This window comes from Mauremys mutica, chromosome 1, assembly GCF_020497125.1.
Source record: "Mauremys mutica isolate MM-2020 ecotype Southern chromosome 1, ASM2049712v1, whole genome shotgun sequence".
Taxonomy (NCBI): Eukaryota; Metazoa; Chordata; order Testudines; family Geoemydidae; genus Mauremys; species Mauremys mutica.
Window position 1 is genome coordinate 85,455,633 of NC_059072.1, and position 18,310 is coordinate 85,473,942.

The window sequence follows — 18,310 nt, forward strand, 5'->3', positions numbered from 1 at the left end:
ACTGAGAAGTTCAGAGTTATCTACCAACTGCGACATGCCATGGCATATGATAGTCCACCCATTAGACTATATAAATGACAGTGTAAAAAAATAGTTAAAAGTTAAGTAGTTACAAGTAGCACAGATTCAAGCCAAGCTATTCTTGCACAAACTGGACAGTTAGCCAATGAGACTGCTGCCTCAGTCCTACCTATGTTGTAAATGCCATTTGTGACTTGTTCGGTGGGTCACAGAGACCCTTGGGACTGCCACCTGATGTGCTGAGACTACCTCTGAGCCCATTTTCCCTGACAGCTTGAGACTTCAGTACCCTGTCTTGTTGAGCCAGACATGCTAGCCTGCTACAAACGCAGATCCAGGTCTGAACCACGTCCCCCAAAAGCTGCAGACTTAACTGAAAACAGCTTAGAAAGTGCTCCTGTTTCTAGCCCCCAGATATCCAGTTCCCAATGGGGTCCAAACGCCAAATAAATCCGTTTTCTCTGTATAAAGCTTACACAGGGTAAACTCCTAAATTGTCCGCCCTCTATAACACCAACAGAGAGAGAGGCACAGCTGTTTGCTTCCCCAGGTATTAATCGCTTACTCTGGGTTAATTAATAAACAAAAGTGATTTTATTAAATATAAAAAGTAGGATTTACGTGGTTGCAAGTAATAATAGACAGAACAAAGTAAATTACCAAGCAAAATAAAACAAAAACACACAAGTCTAAGCCTAACACAGTAAGAAACTGATTACAGATGAAACCTCACCCTCAAAGATGTTCAATAAGCTTCTTTCACAGTCTATATTCCTTTCTAGTCTGGGCCCAATCCTTTCCCCTGGTACAGTTCTTGTTCCAGTTCAGGTGGCAGCTAGGGGATTTCTCATGACTGCAGCCTCCTTTGTTCTGTTCCACCCCCTTATATAGCTTTGGCACAAGGCGGGAATCTTTTGTCTCTCTGCGTCCCCATCCCTCATTCTAAACGGAAAAGCCCCAGGTTTAAGATGGATTCCAGTACCAGGTGACATGGTCACATGGCCTGTGAGACCCCAAGCCTTCATTCTTCCCAGCCTAACTCACAGGAAGGCGTGCAAGTAAACAGAGCCAGCTACAGTCAATTGTCCTGGTTAATGGGAGCCATGAAGATTCCAAACCACCATTAATGGCCCACCCTTTGCATAATTACAATAGGACCTCAGAGTTATATTTCATATTTCTAGTTTCAGATACAAGAATCAGAGGGGTAGCCATGTTAGTCTGGATCTGTAAAAGCAGCAAAGAGTCCTGTGGCACCTTATAGACTAACAGACGTATTGGAGCATGAGCTTTCGTGGGTGAATACCCACTTCATTGGATGTATGCCACAGGACTCTTTGCTGCTTTTACAGATACAAGAATGATACTTTTATACCAATTGGATAACCACCCTCAGTAAACTCTAAGCTTTATAATGATACCTTACAAGAGACCTTTTGCATGAAGCATATTCCAGTTGCATTATATTCACACTCATTAGCATATTTTCATAAAATCATATGGAGTGCAACGTCACACCACTGATCTCTTGTTGTCAGCAGAGATAGATACTTTCCTTCTTTTAAACAGATTATTCCTCCCCTTCAGCCCCCCTGCCCCCCCCAGCCCTTTTCAGCTGGCTGATTGAGAGACACTGATGTGCAAAATTGTTCATCCTACTTGTGAAAATGGCTTTCCTCAGACCCCCTCCCATGCTTTATTACCACAGGACAGAATGATCCGGCCTTTGTTTTTTCACTAAGTTAAAGACTGAAACTTCCAGCCCCTTAGGATGAGTTGGAAAATTGCTGGCTTCTGTTGAAAAATGACTGTTGTTTGTTTATAATTTTTTTAAAAAACTAACAATTGTTCCATTTTGTTCTATCTACAATTATACATACTATTTAGAATAGTGTAGCAAAGATAAAAAGATGAAGAATAGAGCACCAAGGAGATAATGATATTGGGAGACCTGTTGGAAATGACAGAAAGGAAAATGAAGTCCTGAGAAGTAGCCATGTTAGGCACATCATATGCAATTTATGTAGCATAGAAAACCAAAATAATAGATCATTGTTTAGCTGTATTCAAAATCTACCAAACAAAGATTGAATACTGCACTCATGTTATTAGAGGAAGAAATAAAATTGCTTGTAGTGGTTCATTTGGGGTCATCCTAGGCAAGAGTACATTTATCATGGTAAGCCTGTATCTGTCTATGTGAAACACTCCAAAGGGAGGGTGTATCTGATTAAGTTAAGACAAACTTTAATGGATGATGCCTCATCTCTAGGCCAGTAAATTAAGAGAGCCTTTCTAGCCAAGCAGAACAGTTTATAAATGAATAACTTTGTGCAATAGCAAAATGTATCTCTTAAACTAGTGCTGGGAAGGAAGACCTGGGGAAAATTAGGGAATCCCCGGGGAGATGAAATTCATGATTGGATTCCAAAATCCTACTTACAAGCAATGCCAGCAGTCAGTGGTTTTGACAGATGGGGAAGTGCAGTAATAGATCATGTGGAATTAAATGGTGGTGTTTGCATCCCTAGATCAACTTCCCAATTTTGCCTTTGAGGAAGGAAAGCCTAGAGCTGAATCATGTATGAATGAGTAAACAACTGAAATAAAATTTCTAATGGATTGTTTCTTAGAGAAAAAATGTAGCTGTCTGGGATATAGTGTATTAAAAAAAGCCACTAATGAGTAAATGATGATTAAACACTTGTTGATGTCTGAGGGATTGAGACTCTAACCCCTAGATATTGTAGCAGAACAATATCCTGTAATTTGATGTGATATTGTTTTCCCTGTTTCTGTAGGAAGTTCATGAGGATGCCCTAGGAAAAAAAAAATCTGACATGACTGTTAACCTTCATGAGCTCATTGTGTAGCTACAGGATTAAATTGCCTGGTGGCAGAGTCAAAATGGATTCAATATCCATGTTGTACAAGAGTGTAAAGTGCTTGAAAGCAAACTGGAACCCAAACTGGAATAAAGTAAAACTACTAATATAATCATACACATCCTATGAGGATAATTTCATTATAATTAACATAAATTAATGTCTTTGGACACCTGACATACAGGTGCATATTAAACATATTATTGCATTGCATTGGTATTTCATAAATTTCTTGGAAAGCTTGTAGGAACACAGGTTGGATTTAAAAAAATATTTTTTCTCTCTATTCTCCATTTTTCATCTTTGCATGACCTCACTTAATCTCTTCCATTTCTTACCATCTTCTTCTTCCTTTCTTTGCATACACTGTCAGCAAATTGGTGGAGACCATTCAAAGCTATAAATCTAGGCATGCAAGTAAAATCTTTAAAGAAAACATTCATTGGCAAAGCCTATTCTCATTGAAAACCTACCAGGAATTCAAATTACATTGTTTAAAAGTTAATTAAAAAAAAAAGCTGAATTTAGTTTATTTTCACTTTATGGTTGGGAAATTGCCTCCTAGCAGTTGGATTAACAAGAAAAACACCATCACACAGGCTCAGGAAGAAAGATGCTAGGTGGAAAATTCACCTACAAGAATACAATTAAGTGTCTGTTTGACCTTGAAGAGGAACAAAGGGAAATAAACCATGACACACAAACTATTTTGGCTGCTTTGAGCATTTAAGCACACAGAAGCCTACATATACTGGAAAATTCACATTGCGCCTAAACTATCAGCCAAGAGTTATTGAACATAACAGGTATGTTAAAACACATTTCAAATGGAAAGCAATGTGATAGGAGTTGTTCTACAAGCAACCAGCTGTGTGATAGGCGTTGTTGCCTTGCCTGCATTTCATATGACATGATGATATTGTAACAATTCTAAGAGCTATAAAGTGAACTCTTACAGATTAGTTCCTCTGAATCATGCTGGTAAGCATGGCAGATGTGACAATCTCTTCTTTCATGACTGTTTTTAGAGCCAATGATTTGTGTGGTGAGTTTTATTTACACCTATCAGAAAGATGCTGGCCTGTGTATTACGGGTGGAGCTGGGAGTGATGCCTCTAGTTAAGCACACCTGATAACTTTCTGTTATAAATTCCAGTTTTAAATTGCATATAATTTTGTCAGACTTTTAATGGTTCATACTGAATCTTTTTTACTTCTCTGCCGCAGGCTGATTTTTTTCCCTCAAGTTTCAGTGAAAATGATTTAGTCATTTCCAAGAAAGAGCCTAATGAAAACTAAGTAGTTTTGTCAAAGATAATTTTTCCCCAACAGTTTCTTTGAAGAGCTCTAGCTCCTCCAGGAGCGGGATTTGAAACTGAAGATGAAGCTGCTGAAATTTCAGAACAGTCTACCTGCACTGAGCATGCCCACACTATTCCCTAAATGCTCCAGTAACACAGAGCTCGCTGCATGGACGGTACAAGATATTTACACATTGGGGTGCAGCAGCCCATCCCCCAGCTTCCCAACCTTTTTGACCCAGTAGAAGGTACATTGGATAAGAGACCATGAGTAGTTCCACTGACTGATGTTAATTCTGTGCACTTTGCAGCCTTCATTACCAAGCAAGTCCTCATAACACCTACTGTAGGAAGTGAGGAAGTAACACTCATTTTACAATAAGGTAACTGAGAGGTTGCACAAAGTTGTTTCTGGTGGAGCTGGGAATAAAACCCAGGTTTCTAATGTGGCAACTGTTGTTCATTGATCTACACTGCCTTTCAGAATGAATATGCCAAATATAAGTGCTTGTGTATTCTGTCTCTTACCACTAGGGCAACCCTCCCTCCACAGCTAAGAATGTAAACCAGGATCCCTGCTTCCCAACACATCTCTCCGAGGTAGCAAATAGTTATGTAATCCACTGGCAAAGTGCTGCCATGGCCCTAGATAGTGGGGCAGAGAGAAGATACAGCCTACTATTGTTATCAGTTATTCTTCCTTTAGTTCAAGTGGCAGGCATAGGTGCCAACTTTGTCCGATGCCAGTGGAAGCTTGTGCTCCCCCCTTGCCCTGACCCAACTCCACCCTTCCCCACCCCCATTCCAACCCCTTCCCCAAAGTCCCTGCCACTACTCCACCCCCTCCCTGCCCCTATTCAATCCCTTCCCCAAATCCCAGCCGCGGCTCTGCCTCTTCCCCAAGTGCACCACATTCCCCCTCCCAGTGCTTGCTGTGCGAAACAGCTGGGGAGGATGCAGAGGGAGGAGGAGGTGAGCTGGGGCAGGGGTGCGGGGCGTGGAGCTGCCAGTTGGTGCAGAGCACCCACCAATTTTCCCCATGGGTGGTGCAGCCCCGGAGCACCCACAGAGTCAGCACCTATGGTGGCAGATGCCCATGCTATGAAGCTAAATGTTCTGGCTTCCTCTCTGCTGATGACCACTACTAGGATCACTGTGGTTCTATATGATGGGATTTCTTATTTTCAGTTTCCTTTAAAAAAATAAACTTGGAAAATTATAAACTAAAGATGATATTAAAATAAAGTTAAGGTTACAAAGGCAAGTGCTCGGAAAATGACAAAATTAATGTTATCAGTAATTTATCCACATTTGAGATCTATTGATGAAAAGTGCTATATAAGAGGTAAGTATTATTGTGCATATGCATTATGATACAGTATTTAATTACACGATCACATATTGCTCTCTCAGACCCATGCCTCATTCAAGGCATAGGCTGATCAGTGAGTGAGACAAACCAATGGAAGAAAAGAGAGCATGTTCTCCTGTATTTAAAGCACTGGGCTGGGAACTTGAATCATAGAATCGTAGGACTGGAAGGAACCTCGAGAGTCATCTACTCCAGTCCCCCGCACTGATGGCAGGAGTAAGGATTATTATCTAGACCAGCCCCAACAGGTGTTTGTCTAACCTGCTCTTAAAAGTCTCCAATGACAAATATTCCACAACCTCCGTAGGCACTTTATTCCCGTCTTTACTACCCTGACAGTTAGGAAGTTTTTCCTGATGTCCAACCTAAACTGCTCTTGCTGCAATTTAAGCCCATTGCTTCTTGTCCTATCTTTAGAGGTTAATATAAACAAATTATTTCCCTCCTTCTTGTAACAACCTTATATGTACTTGAAAACTGTTATCATGATCCCACATAGTCTTGTCTTCTCCAGGCTAAATAAGCCTAGTTTTTTCAATCTTCCCTCATAGATAATGTTTTCTAGACTTTTAATCATTTTTGTTCTGGACTTTCTCCAATTTGTCTACATCTTTCCTGAAATGTGGCGCCCAGACCTGGACACAATTCTCCAGTTGAGGCCTAATCAGCACAGAGCAGAAGAATTACTTCTTGTGTCTTGTTTACAACACTCCTGCTAATACATTCCAGAAGGATGTTTGCTTTTTTTTGCAACAATGTTACACTGTTGACTCATATTTAGCTTGTGATCCACTATGATCCCCAGATCCCTTTCTACAGTACTCCTTCCTAGTCAGTCATTTCCCATTTTATGTGTGTGCAACTGATTGTTTCTTCCTAATTGGAGTACTTGGCATTTGTCAGTATTGAATTTCATCCTGTTTACTTCAGACCATTTCTCCAGTTTGTCAAGATCATTTTGAATTTTAATCCTATCCTCCAAAGCACTTGCAATCCCTCCCAGCTTGCTATCGTCCGCAAATTTTTTAATGTACTTTCTATGCCATTATTTACATAATTGATGAAGATATTGAACAGAACCGGACCCAGAAATGATCCCTGTGGGACCCCACTCAATATGCCTTTCCAGCTTGAATGTGAACCACTGATAACTACTCTCAGGGAACGATTTTCCAGCTAGGTATGCACCCACCTTATAATAGCTCCATCTAGGTTGTATTTCCCTAGTTTGTTTATGAGAAGGTCATGCGAGACAGTATCAAAAGCCTTACTAAAGTCAAGATTATACCACATCTATCATTTCCCCCCATCCACAAGGCCTGTTACCCTGTCAAAGAAAGACAGTAGGTTGGTTTGACATGATATGTTCTAAGGGTATATCTACACTGGAATAAAAGACCCGTGGCACAGCCACTGCCAGCCCAGGCCAGCTGACTCAGGCTCACAGGGCTTGAGCTTCAGGGCTAAAAATTAAATATCCCCCCTCGTGTGATCCTAGAGCTTAGACTCCAGCCCGAGCCTGAACATCTACATAGCAGTTTTACTGCCCAGCAGCCTGAGCCCCATGAGCCCGAGTGAGCTGACCCGGGCCAGCTGAGGGTATTTAATTGCTGTGTAGCTGTACCCTAACAGTGCAGAATCCAGTCGGGGGATCATAGAATCATAGAATCATAGAATTCAAGATCAGAAGGGACCATTATGATCATCTAGTCTGACCTCCTGCAAGATGCAGGCCACATAAGCCGATCCACCCACTCCTTTAGCAAGCGACCCCTGCCCCATGCTTCGGAGGAAGGCGAAAAACCTCCAGGGCCACTGCCAATCTACCCTGGAGGAAAATTCCTTCCCGACCCCAAATATGGTGGTCAGCTGAACCCCGAGCATGCGGGCAAGACTCTCCAGCCATACCCTCTGGAAAAAGGTTAAGAATATCATATCATTGACCCATTGTACTATTTACCAGTGTGGCACTTAATTGACCTATTGACTAAGCCCGTTATCCTATCATACCATCTCCTCCATAAACTTATCTAGCTTAATCTTAAAGTCATGGAGGTCCTTCGCCCCCACTGTTTCCCTCGGTAGGCTGTTCCAGTATTGCACTCCCCTGATGGTTAGAAACCTTCGTCTAATTTCAAGCCTAAATTTCCTGACTGACAATTTATATCCGTTTGTCCTCGTGTCCACATTAGCACTGAGCTGAAATAATTCCTCTCCTTCCCTGGTATTTATCCCTCTGATATATTTAAAGAGTGCAATCATATCTCCTCTTATCCTTCTTTTGGTTAAGGAAAACAAACCGAGCTCCTCAAGTCTCCTTTCATACGACAGGCCTTCCATTCCTCTGATCATTCTAGTGGCCCTTCTTTGTACCTGTTCCAGTTTGAATTCATCCTTCTTAAACATGGGAGACCAAAACTGCACACAATACTCCAAATGAGGTCTCACCAACGCCTTATATAACGGGACTAGCACCTCCTTATCCCTACTAGAAATACCTCGCCTAATGCATCCCAAGACCGCATTAGCTTTTTTAACGGCCACATCACACTGGTTGATCGTAGTCATCCTACGATCAACCAGGACTCCTAGGTCCCTCTCCTTCTCCGTTACTTCCAACTGATGCATCCCCAGCTTATAACTAAAATTCTTGTTAGTCATCCCTAAATGCATAACCTTACACTTCTCACTATTGAATTTCATCCTGTTACTAATACTCCAGTTTACAAGGTCATCCAAATCTCCCTGGAGGATATCCCGATCCTTTTCCGAATTGGCAATACCTCCCAACTTGGTGTCATCCGCAAACTTTATCAGCCCACTCCTACTATTGGTTCCCAGGTCAGCAATAAATAGATTGAATAAAATCGGACCCAAAACCGAACCTTGAGGAACTCCACTGGTAACCCCCCTCCAACCCGACAGTTCCCCCTTCAATACTACCCTCTGCAGTCTCCCCTTTAACCAGCTCCTTATCCACCTCTGGATTTTCATTTCGATCCCCATCTTTTCCAATTTAACCAGTAATTCCTCATGCGGTACCGTATCAAACGCCTTACTGAAATCCAGATATATTAGATCCACCGCATTTCCCTTGTCTAAAAAATCTGTTACTTTCTCAAAGAAGGAGATCAGGTTGGTTTGGCACGATCTACCTTTCGTAAATCCATGCTGTAATCTATCCCAGTTGCCATCGGCCTCATGCTCCGTAACCACTCTCTCTTTTAAAATTTTTTCCATGATTTTGCATACTACAGATGTTAAACTAACAGGCCTGTAGTTACCCGGGTCACTTTTTTTCCCCTTCTTGAATATAGGAACTACATTAGCTAATCTCCAGTCAAACGGTACAATCCCCGAATTTAGAGATTTATTAAAAATCATCGCTAACGGGCTAGCAATATCACTCGCCAATTCCCTTAATATTCTAGGATGAAGATTATCGGGGCCCCCCGATTTACTTCCGTTAAGCTGTTCAAGTTTGGCTTCTACCTCAGATACTGTAATGTCTACCCCCATATCTTCATTCCCATCGGTCCCTCTATCACTATTCCTTAACCCTTCATTAGCCTCATTAAAGACCGAGGCAAAATATTCGTTCAGATATTGTGCCATTCCAAGATTATCCCTAATCTCCACTCCGTTTAAAGTTTTAAGCGGTCCCACTTCTTCTTTCTTGGTTTTCTTCCTATTTATATGGCTAAAAAACCTTTTGCTATTGGTTTTAATCCCCTTCGCTAGGTCCATCTCCACCCGTCGCTTTGCCTTTCTCACTGCTTCCCTACACCCTCTGACCTCAATAAGGTAGGTTTCTTTGCTGATCCCTCCCATTTTCCACTCCTGGTACGCTTTCTGTTTTTTCTTAATGACCCCTCTAAGACGCTTGCTCATCCAGCTCGGTCTAAAACTGCTACCTACGAGCCGTTTTCCCTTTCTCGGGATACATGCCTCTGACAACTCCTGCAACTTCAACCTGAAGTAACCCCAGGCGTCATCTGCCTTTAGATCCCTAAATATGTTAGTCCAGTCCACTTCCCTAACTAGTCGCCTTAATTTAGTAAAGTTAGCCCTTTTGAAATCGTAAACCCTAGTCTCAGATGCAATATTGATTATCCTCTCATTTATTTTGAAACGAATTAGCTCATGATCACTCGAGCCAAGGTTGTCCCCTACAACTATTTCCTCAACAAGGTCCTCGTTACTCACCAAAATCAGATCTAAAATGGCATCCCCCCTCATCGGTTCAGCAACCACTTGATGAAGGAATTCATCAGCTATCACGTCTAGGAAAAGCTGAGCCCTATTATTATTACTAGCATTTGTTTCCCAATCTATATCCGGGAAGTTAAAGTCCCCCATGATCAAGCAGTTCCTGTTAGTATTTACCTCCTTAAAAACATTAAAGAGCTCTCTATCCGTCTCCAAGCTAGATCCCGGTGGTCTATAGCACACCCCAATCACTATCCCGGGTGAGGCTCTGGTAGTTTTCTTCCCCAATGTGACCATTGCCCAGACAGACTCCGTATTATCCATTGCATTGCTAGTTATTTCATTACATTTCACCTCATTATTGATATACAATGCTACTCCCCCACCTTTACCTTTGCATCGGTCTTTCCTAAACAGCACATACCCTTCCATACCTGTACTCCAGTCATGGCTACCGTTCCACCATGTTTCGGTTATTCCTACGATATCCGGTTTCAATTCTCGGACCAGGAGCTCCAGTTCCTCCATTTTATTACCTAAGCTTCTCGCATTGGTGAACAAACATCCTAATTTTTGCTGATGGGCTCCTCTCACTCTTTTCACCCAACTCGGTAGGGACACAGTACTACCAGTATGACCCATAGATCTAGTATCCGTCTCCGCCCTCTTCCTTACACCTAACCGTCCCCCTCTGGCTATATCTGTTGTTATCTTGTTGTTCTCACTCCCAACGTATAAATTTGGCGTGGAGAGCACCAGGACCTCTCCCAACCGTCTCCCCCCAGTGTCTAGTTTAAAGCTCTTTTAATCAGATGAGCCAGCCTCCCTCTTAGAAGTCTACTTCCTTCCCTACTTAGGTGGAGTCCATCCCGTGAGAACAGTTGTCTGTCTCCAAAAGCCTCCCAGTGCCCATACATCCCAAAGCCCTCCTTGTAACACCACTCCCTCAGCCAACTATTAATTGTCACGATCCTCTCACCCCTTTGGCGCCCTTCCCTAGGGACAGGTAGGATCCCACTGAAGATCACCTGAGCCTCAATTTCCTTGAGCGTCTTACCCAACCTGGCATAGTCTCCCTTGATCCTTTCTAGCGAGAATCTAGCAGTGTCATTCGTTCCCACATGAAGGATGACCAAAGGGTTCTTACCTGCTCCTCTTAGGATCCTTTTCAACCTCAGGTCCACATCCCGTATTTTAGCGCCCGGTAGACAGCACACCCTTCTGTTCTCCGGATCGGCCCTGGTCACAGGCCTGTCCAACCTTCGCAGTATGGAATCCCCAATCACATAGACCTGCCTTTGCCTGGGGATAGTGCGGTCCTCTAACCTATCCCCCGTTCCCCCTGGTTGCAAGCTCCTTCCATTCCTTTGTGGTTCCCCTTAAGCCATCCTGTATCCTCCCTGGGCCCAAGCTTGGTGCTGCCTCCATAGACTCCTCCCCTCTTTCTATGGGACTGGCCGCTCGTCTCTTTTTCCTTGGCCTCCCACCGTCAGCTACCATCTGCTTTACCCCTTCCTCATTCTCCAAACCTTCAAACCTGTTCCTTAGCTCTATTTCCCCATCACTGGCTCTCCTTTTCCTCGGCCTGCTTCTCACGGTCACATGCTTCCACCGCCCATCTTCCTCGTCTGGTGGTCTCCCCTCGTTGGCCTTAGCCCCTGCTCCCCCCTGTGCCCCTGGGCGTTCCCCTTCAGTTACTGCTTGCCATTGCTCCATCAGCTGCTCGAACTCCCTTCTATTCTCTATCAGGGTTTCTACCTGCAGCTCTAGGCCCTGGATCTTTTCCTCCAGCATACATAGTACTGTTCTGGGTCCCCCGCTAGAACCAGGTACATACCGCAGCTGCTGCATGCTCTCATCCTTGGTGTGTCCTCTGCTGCTTGGCTCATGGCTGCTGCTGTCTCGGCCTCACTCGGCATTCCTACCTGGGGAACACAGGGAACACGGTGCCGCCCCCTTCCACCTCCCCCTGCAAACTAACTCCCACTCAAACTCCCCTGTTAGCAGCCCTGTTTGCTGGCTCCTGTGCCGCTGCTCGCAGCTATGCCGCTGCCTGGCTGGGCGGCCGCTTTTATAGGCCCCTCCTACCCTGGCTCCACCCCCTAATCAGGGCTCAGCCAATCCGGGCTCGGCTGCCCCTTCAGCAGTCTGCCCCTCCGGGCCTCTACAGAGAGATACAAACACTACACAAACAGACGCAAAGACACTCACCTGCTCCTCCAATGGGAACTCCCACTCAAACTCCCCTGTTAGCAGCCCTGTTTGCTGGCTCCTGTGCCGCTGCTCGCAGGATGAGTGTTGGGGCAGGCTCTATGGAAGACAGCCATAAGTTTGTCTTCCAAGGATCCCCTCACAAGACCTTGTATGGAAGGAGTTCTGAGGTTGGGGTTAGGGGCATGTTGGGGCAGAGCTGCAGCTTGTAGTAGAGATTCTGGGCAGTGCTGAGGCACATGGGGCAACCCAAGGAGACAGCCATAACTTAGGCTGTCTAAGTTTTGCCAGGGTCTCTCCAGCTCCCAGAGCAGCCCAGGATTGGGAGGTCTCAAAGGTGGCTTAAAGCCACATTAGCCACTCCCCTCCCCTGGGCTGTGAGTTCTGTGCTGCACTTCTTATAGCACAGCACAGACTGTCACCCTAGTGTTTCTCAGTCAGTAGGGCATGGCCCACAAGTGTCTTTCAAAGCACATGGATTAACAAAAAAAAACCCCAAAGTCCTATAGGTGCCAGGGCCTAGCAGGAACCAGGGAAGGGGTGACTTGCTCCACACTGTCCCTGGACCCTTTACTGCTGCTAACTAATGCTAGTGAAGCTGTCACCTATTCACTCTTCCCCTGTCTGCACATCATTCAGCCCTAGGGGAGGAAAAGAGGCACTTCAAGAGAGTGCCACATCTACTTGATGCAGCACTGACCTAAAGTTGAGTGCTAAGCAGGTGGAGGAGGGGAAAAGAAAGCACCCGCTCCCACTCAGCACCACCTGTCTCCCATGCCCTTAAACCTTAGCCCTTTAATATTCCTACACAACAACCCCACCAGCAGCCATAGTATCCAGGATGTACTAACACCCACTAACAGCCCCCACCTACTCCATCCCTACAGCCATGTTTTCTTATTTTGACCCTAGTTCCACAGTTCTTTGCAGCCACCGGCTGAGAAATGGGTGGGCCTCAGCAAGAAACCGAAGCTGGTGGTTTTGGGGTCCCAGCGAGGAAATGTTTGAAACCACTGAAATAGAAAAGAGTAGCTGTTAACCTGAGAACTTGTCCTTCAATGGAGTTCAGAATGTGAGACCATGCATCATTTTGGTTCTCTGTAAGAAACTCTGACAAATAAATCATATAGGAGCTGTAATGACCAAGAAAATTACCATTCCTGAAAAAATCTTTGGCAACTTCGAGTTGCTCTTCTAAGGAAGCCTAGTGATATGGTTCTGTTCCTGAACTACTTAGAATGCAAATCTCTCACAAAATTGAAATCAGTGGGAGGTTTGCCTGAAGGAGGACTGCAGGACAGGGCATTGAACTGGTTTTCCTTTTGCTGTAGGACTCTAGATGAGTTTAATAATTCAAAATAAGTTATGAGCCACACACAGAACCAATAAAGATATGGCTCAAACTAATTTTTAGATAGGATAATCATTTCATTCCTGATGTGATTTAGAAGATTAAAATATCATATTCTAGTGTGGATGTCTGAGAATAATCAGTTGTTGTAGTTAATGATCTACAATAAACTCCACTATTTAGTTGAAAAGCTGAAAATATTTGTTAACATAATACAAAAATGGACTAGATTAGGTCAGACTTCTAAATCACCTTTTCTAGATGCATGGTGATTTGTTTTGTATGTAGTTATTTACTTTACAAAATAAACCAATACACTGAGCACATAATGCAAAACAATATTATAATGGAGTGTTTGCTAATGACTTCCATTTAAGGAGAATCTGTCTAATAGCCAAGATAAGATGCTACTAAAATTGTGTGCCAATGAGTTGAAAATTGCAGCAAAAACAGTGGTTAATATATTAATGGTTGCAAACATAATTGTGCTAATAAATATTCAAGTCTACCCCAATTTTCAAGCTCATTTCTTGATTATTACATGCTTTAAAATTAAGACACTGGGCTTAATCCTGCTTGCCTTACTCACATGCGTAGCCTTACTGACATTGGTGGTATTACTCACTTGAGTAAAGAGAACAAAATTTCTCCAAATGCTCCCCTTTCCAAACATGTTATACATAACTTACTAGCCAACATCACTTGTCTATGCATGTTTCTTGAAATTCTAGTTCCTAAAATTCCCCTTTTAATACACACACACACACACACACACACACATACATACACACACACACAAAATCTCTGTGTGGTATGTCATGCACACAACTATCCACTACTAAATGGCATCATTCTTTAAGGCGCCAATCCTACAATTCACAGTGCATGGGTACACTGCTGCACCCCCCTGTAAAGTCCCACTGACTTGTACCTAGGAGTGCCCACATGCAGTGGATGGCAGCACTGGACTCAAATGAGTTAATAGTTTGTAACACAAGGAGTGCAGCTATGTTTGCCAGACAAAGACATTTTATTGTTTTCCTAGATGAAATCGAGTTATGTAAATCTTTTACGGCTAAGTTAAACATTTCAAAATACTGCATATTTCTCTGCTTATGAAGACGGCAATATGCCAAAATATTAACCTCTGTCTTGGAAATTGGCTTTGTTACAGTTAGTAAGGTACAATATGAATATAAGCGATAAGAGCGACTTAAATAAATAAAGTATAAGTTTCAAGATCTTGGTTTGCAGATAAGCTTTCTTGCTTGCAGGATGCAGTTTATGGCCAAATAGTGCTAGCATTTATGATTTTTTTTGATGTTATGGGTGTATTTAAAAGCCAGGCAGTTGCTCAGAATGGATAAAGAATACTCAGATCCATGCCAGCGTATGTCTGATGGAGCCAGGGAAATACAACCCTTGCCAAAGAAATCCAATTATAGCACCCACTCCTACTCCAGAGGTGAGCAAAGCAAACTACGTGGGCAATGGCTTATCCTCTCACTATAACCTTAATGGTGCTTGAGCTGGATTCCCCTTGTTATAAAAGAGGCAGCTGGCAGGGTATCCACGGCTATGGAATTTGCTCCCGGACCTCTTGGTCTGAAGTAGCCCATCAATGCTGCAAAAGCCATCTACTTCAAGTTGAGTTGTTGTCCATTTCAGAATATATGCTTTTTAGTGCTCCCAGGGATATCATACTTTAATGACATGTCCAGGCACCCAAAGCCTTTGTATAGGCGTGTTTTGTTTTTTAGGGCTGGTCAGAATGTTTCCATCTAAACTGTTTTTTGACAGGCGATTGTGATTTTGGTTCAATGGCATTTTTTGCAAAAAATAACTACCTGTGCAGAGACGAGGTGGGTGAGGTGACATCTTTTGTTGGACCATCTTCTGTTAGTGAGAGAGAGAGACAAGCTTTCCAACTTGCGCAGGGCTCTTCTTCAGGTCGTCACTGGTGCAGAGCAGTTTGCAGGATTGGATATTTATAAGGTATATTGTAAAACTAAATATTTCAAAAACAGTTTATCCTCCATTTATCTGCCAAGATATGAGTTTAATATTCTGTTTCCCCCTTCAGTAAATGGGATATAATTAACACCTATAATGAACAACTTTTTTCCACAGCGATAGGACCTCAGCCCTCCTCCTGAGATTTGTGACTGTTTAGTCTCCTAGGGTTTGTCTTGATGATAAAAAAATGATTAGAACATTCTAGCTAATATGGTCTAAAGGGGCACATAGAGGTAAGTTTATGAGGAAGATAGGAAGGTTATTTATGAGTGAGTGCTTTGAATATACATATCCTCTGCAGAGCTACACTGTTCCCTCCTGTTCAGGCTTTATTGTATTTTGCCTCCCTTGAAGTTCAGAGGAACTGAGAGTCTGTTTGCAGGTGAGTGTCCCTGATTGTTTTAAGAGGGGAAACGCATGCACCCCCCACTGCTATAAATGGCTCATGTCTTATAAGGCGAGGCGTACAACTGCTAACCCCATTTCTAACATAAATCCCACTGAAATGATGTAAATAATCAAACAAACACCCCCTGGAAAAAACCAACCAACCAAACAAAAAAAACCAACAACAACCAACCAAACATAGAACTAACATGATGTTTACAGCCATCACATTGTTCACTCTCCTTGTATGTTCTCTCTCTTTTCCCTACATTTGTTTGTAAGATCTTTAGGACAGGGACTGTGTCTCATTACATGTTTGTACAGTGCCTCACACAATGGCCCCCCAATTCTCAGATTGCACCTCTATAACAAACATGGTCAATAATAAATGAAATCAAGTATCAGAGGGGTAGCCGTGTTAGTCTGGATCTGTAAAAGCAGCAAAGAGTCCTGTGGCACCTTATAGACTAACCGGATGAAGTGGGTATTTACCCACGAAAGCTCATGCTCCAATACGTCTGTTAGTCTACAAGGTGCCACAGGACCCTTTGCAGCTAATAAATGAAATGTGAGGCTGGAAAGGTAATGTGTTCGGAGAACTCCAGTAACTGGAAACAGTCATTTCCTGTTCTCTCTGGGGTTTTTTTAGTTATCATTCTGCCCTTCCATACCTTTGTGTGATTTATACTAACTTAAGAAAGCATACACTTACACCAATGTATGGTGATTTACTTCGTGAACCATACAAATCACCTCTTCTTTTAATACTCAGTCTCAAGGATTTAACCTAGATAACTTTGCTGTCCACTTTCTCTGACTTTCCCTGCCTCATATCTTAGTCAATTATCTGTAGACAAAACCACACTTGATACCTTATCAACTGGAAAGGCTGAATTAATCAGCTTTGTTAGGCAAAGGTTACAGCAATGAGGTGACCATCCTACCCATCTGTTCACTGTCTCCTGAAGTGTGACCATAACAGAACTCTTAAAAATCCTATTCATGGATTATAGGTCAATAGCTAGACACTTTGATAACACTGCAAGAAACTATGGACAAAAATGTCTGGGATTAATGGATTTTCTGAAGACCTTCATAAGGATGCTTTCCTCTTAAATGTTAATATGCCCATAGAATAGAAAGAAATTGCCTTTTAAAACCACAATACTCCCAGGATTCTGCTGGACAAGACAGGAAGATACCTTAAACCATGTAAAATGCAAGTACTTGATCAATGCAGATGTTCAAGGAGAAAACGTTGCTCCTTTGGCTTCAAAAGTAATCACTCAAGGAACAATATTATTTTATCTTGAAGATTAGCATATTCTCCCAATTTACTACCGGGCATTCCATGGCAAAATGCGTGAGGGAAACATCAGACAAATAACCTACAGTACATCTATGCTTAGACAAATCTAATCTCCCATTTCTTCAGCCTTTTTAAAAGTGTTTTGCAAGAAGGTTAAGAATTTCTGTCACCTCTATAATCCTTTAATTATGGAAACTTTCTTTTATTCAAAGATGTAACCTAACCTATTGAAATGTCAGGGCACTACATGGAATACAGGGACTGTACTTGTGCTTAGTTTGCAATAAGCAAAGTTATGACGCAGGGTGACAATTTATCTCCATTCCTTTTTGCCTTGACACAGCCTGACATTTTGAATTTTTCTCAGGCAAATATTCGCTTCTAAAATAGTGCACAGAGAGTATCTCCAGTAAACCTTAACGGACAGTTTTAGAAGAAAAGGAGAGGTTTGTTATTCACCCATCCTCTAAAGAACTCCCCATTATCATATCAGTTTAGGATCTTTTCCATCACCACTAGACTTTTTCAGAAGTTCAGATTGGCAGTGAACCTGTGGGTTTATACCTTCCTCTGAAACATGGGGCATGAATCACTTGCTAGTGTAGAGTCTACAGAGTATGTTCTTTGTAACTTGATGTCTTTACATCATGATTTCAAGATGTCAGTAACTCAGTCAGAGGTTATGTGCCTATTACAGGAATGGATAGGTGAGGTTCTGTGAACTGCGATACTCAGGATGACAGACAAGATGATCATAATCGTCCCTTCAGGCCTTAAAATCTATTAGACTTGTAATCAGTGGGAGATTTGTTGGGTGCTCCTCAAAGCTTTAGGTATCAGAAGAGATTCTGAGGATGCCCTGGATCCCCGCCCCCCAACTAATAGATTTTCCTAAAGAAATGAATAATCTGAAATATTAAAAATCTTTTAAGTTAGAAACTCTTTAGATACATATCAGAGGGGTAGCAGTGTTAGTCTGGATCTGTAAAAGCGGCAAAGAGTTCTGTGGCACCTTATAGACTAACAAATGTATTGGAGCACGAGCTTTCGTGGGTGAATGCCCACTTCGTCAGATGCATGGTCGGATGCATGACATGCATCCGATGAAGTGGGTATTCACCCACGAAAGCTCATACTCCAATATGTTTGTTAGTCTATAAGGTGCCACAGAACTCTTTGCCGCTTCTTTAGATACACTTGTCCAAATTCTCAGCTGGTTGGTCTTTTTCTGGTTTTAAGGCTCAGTTG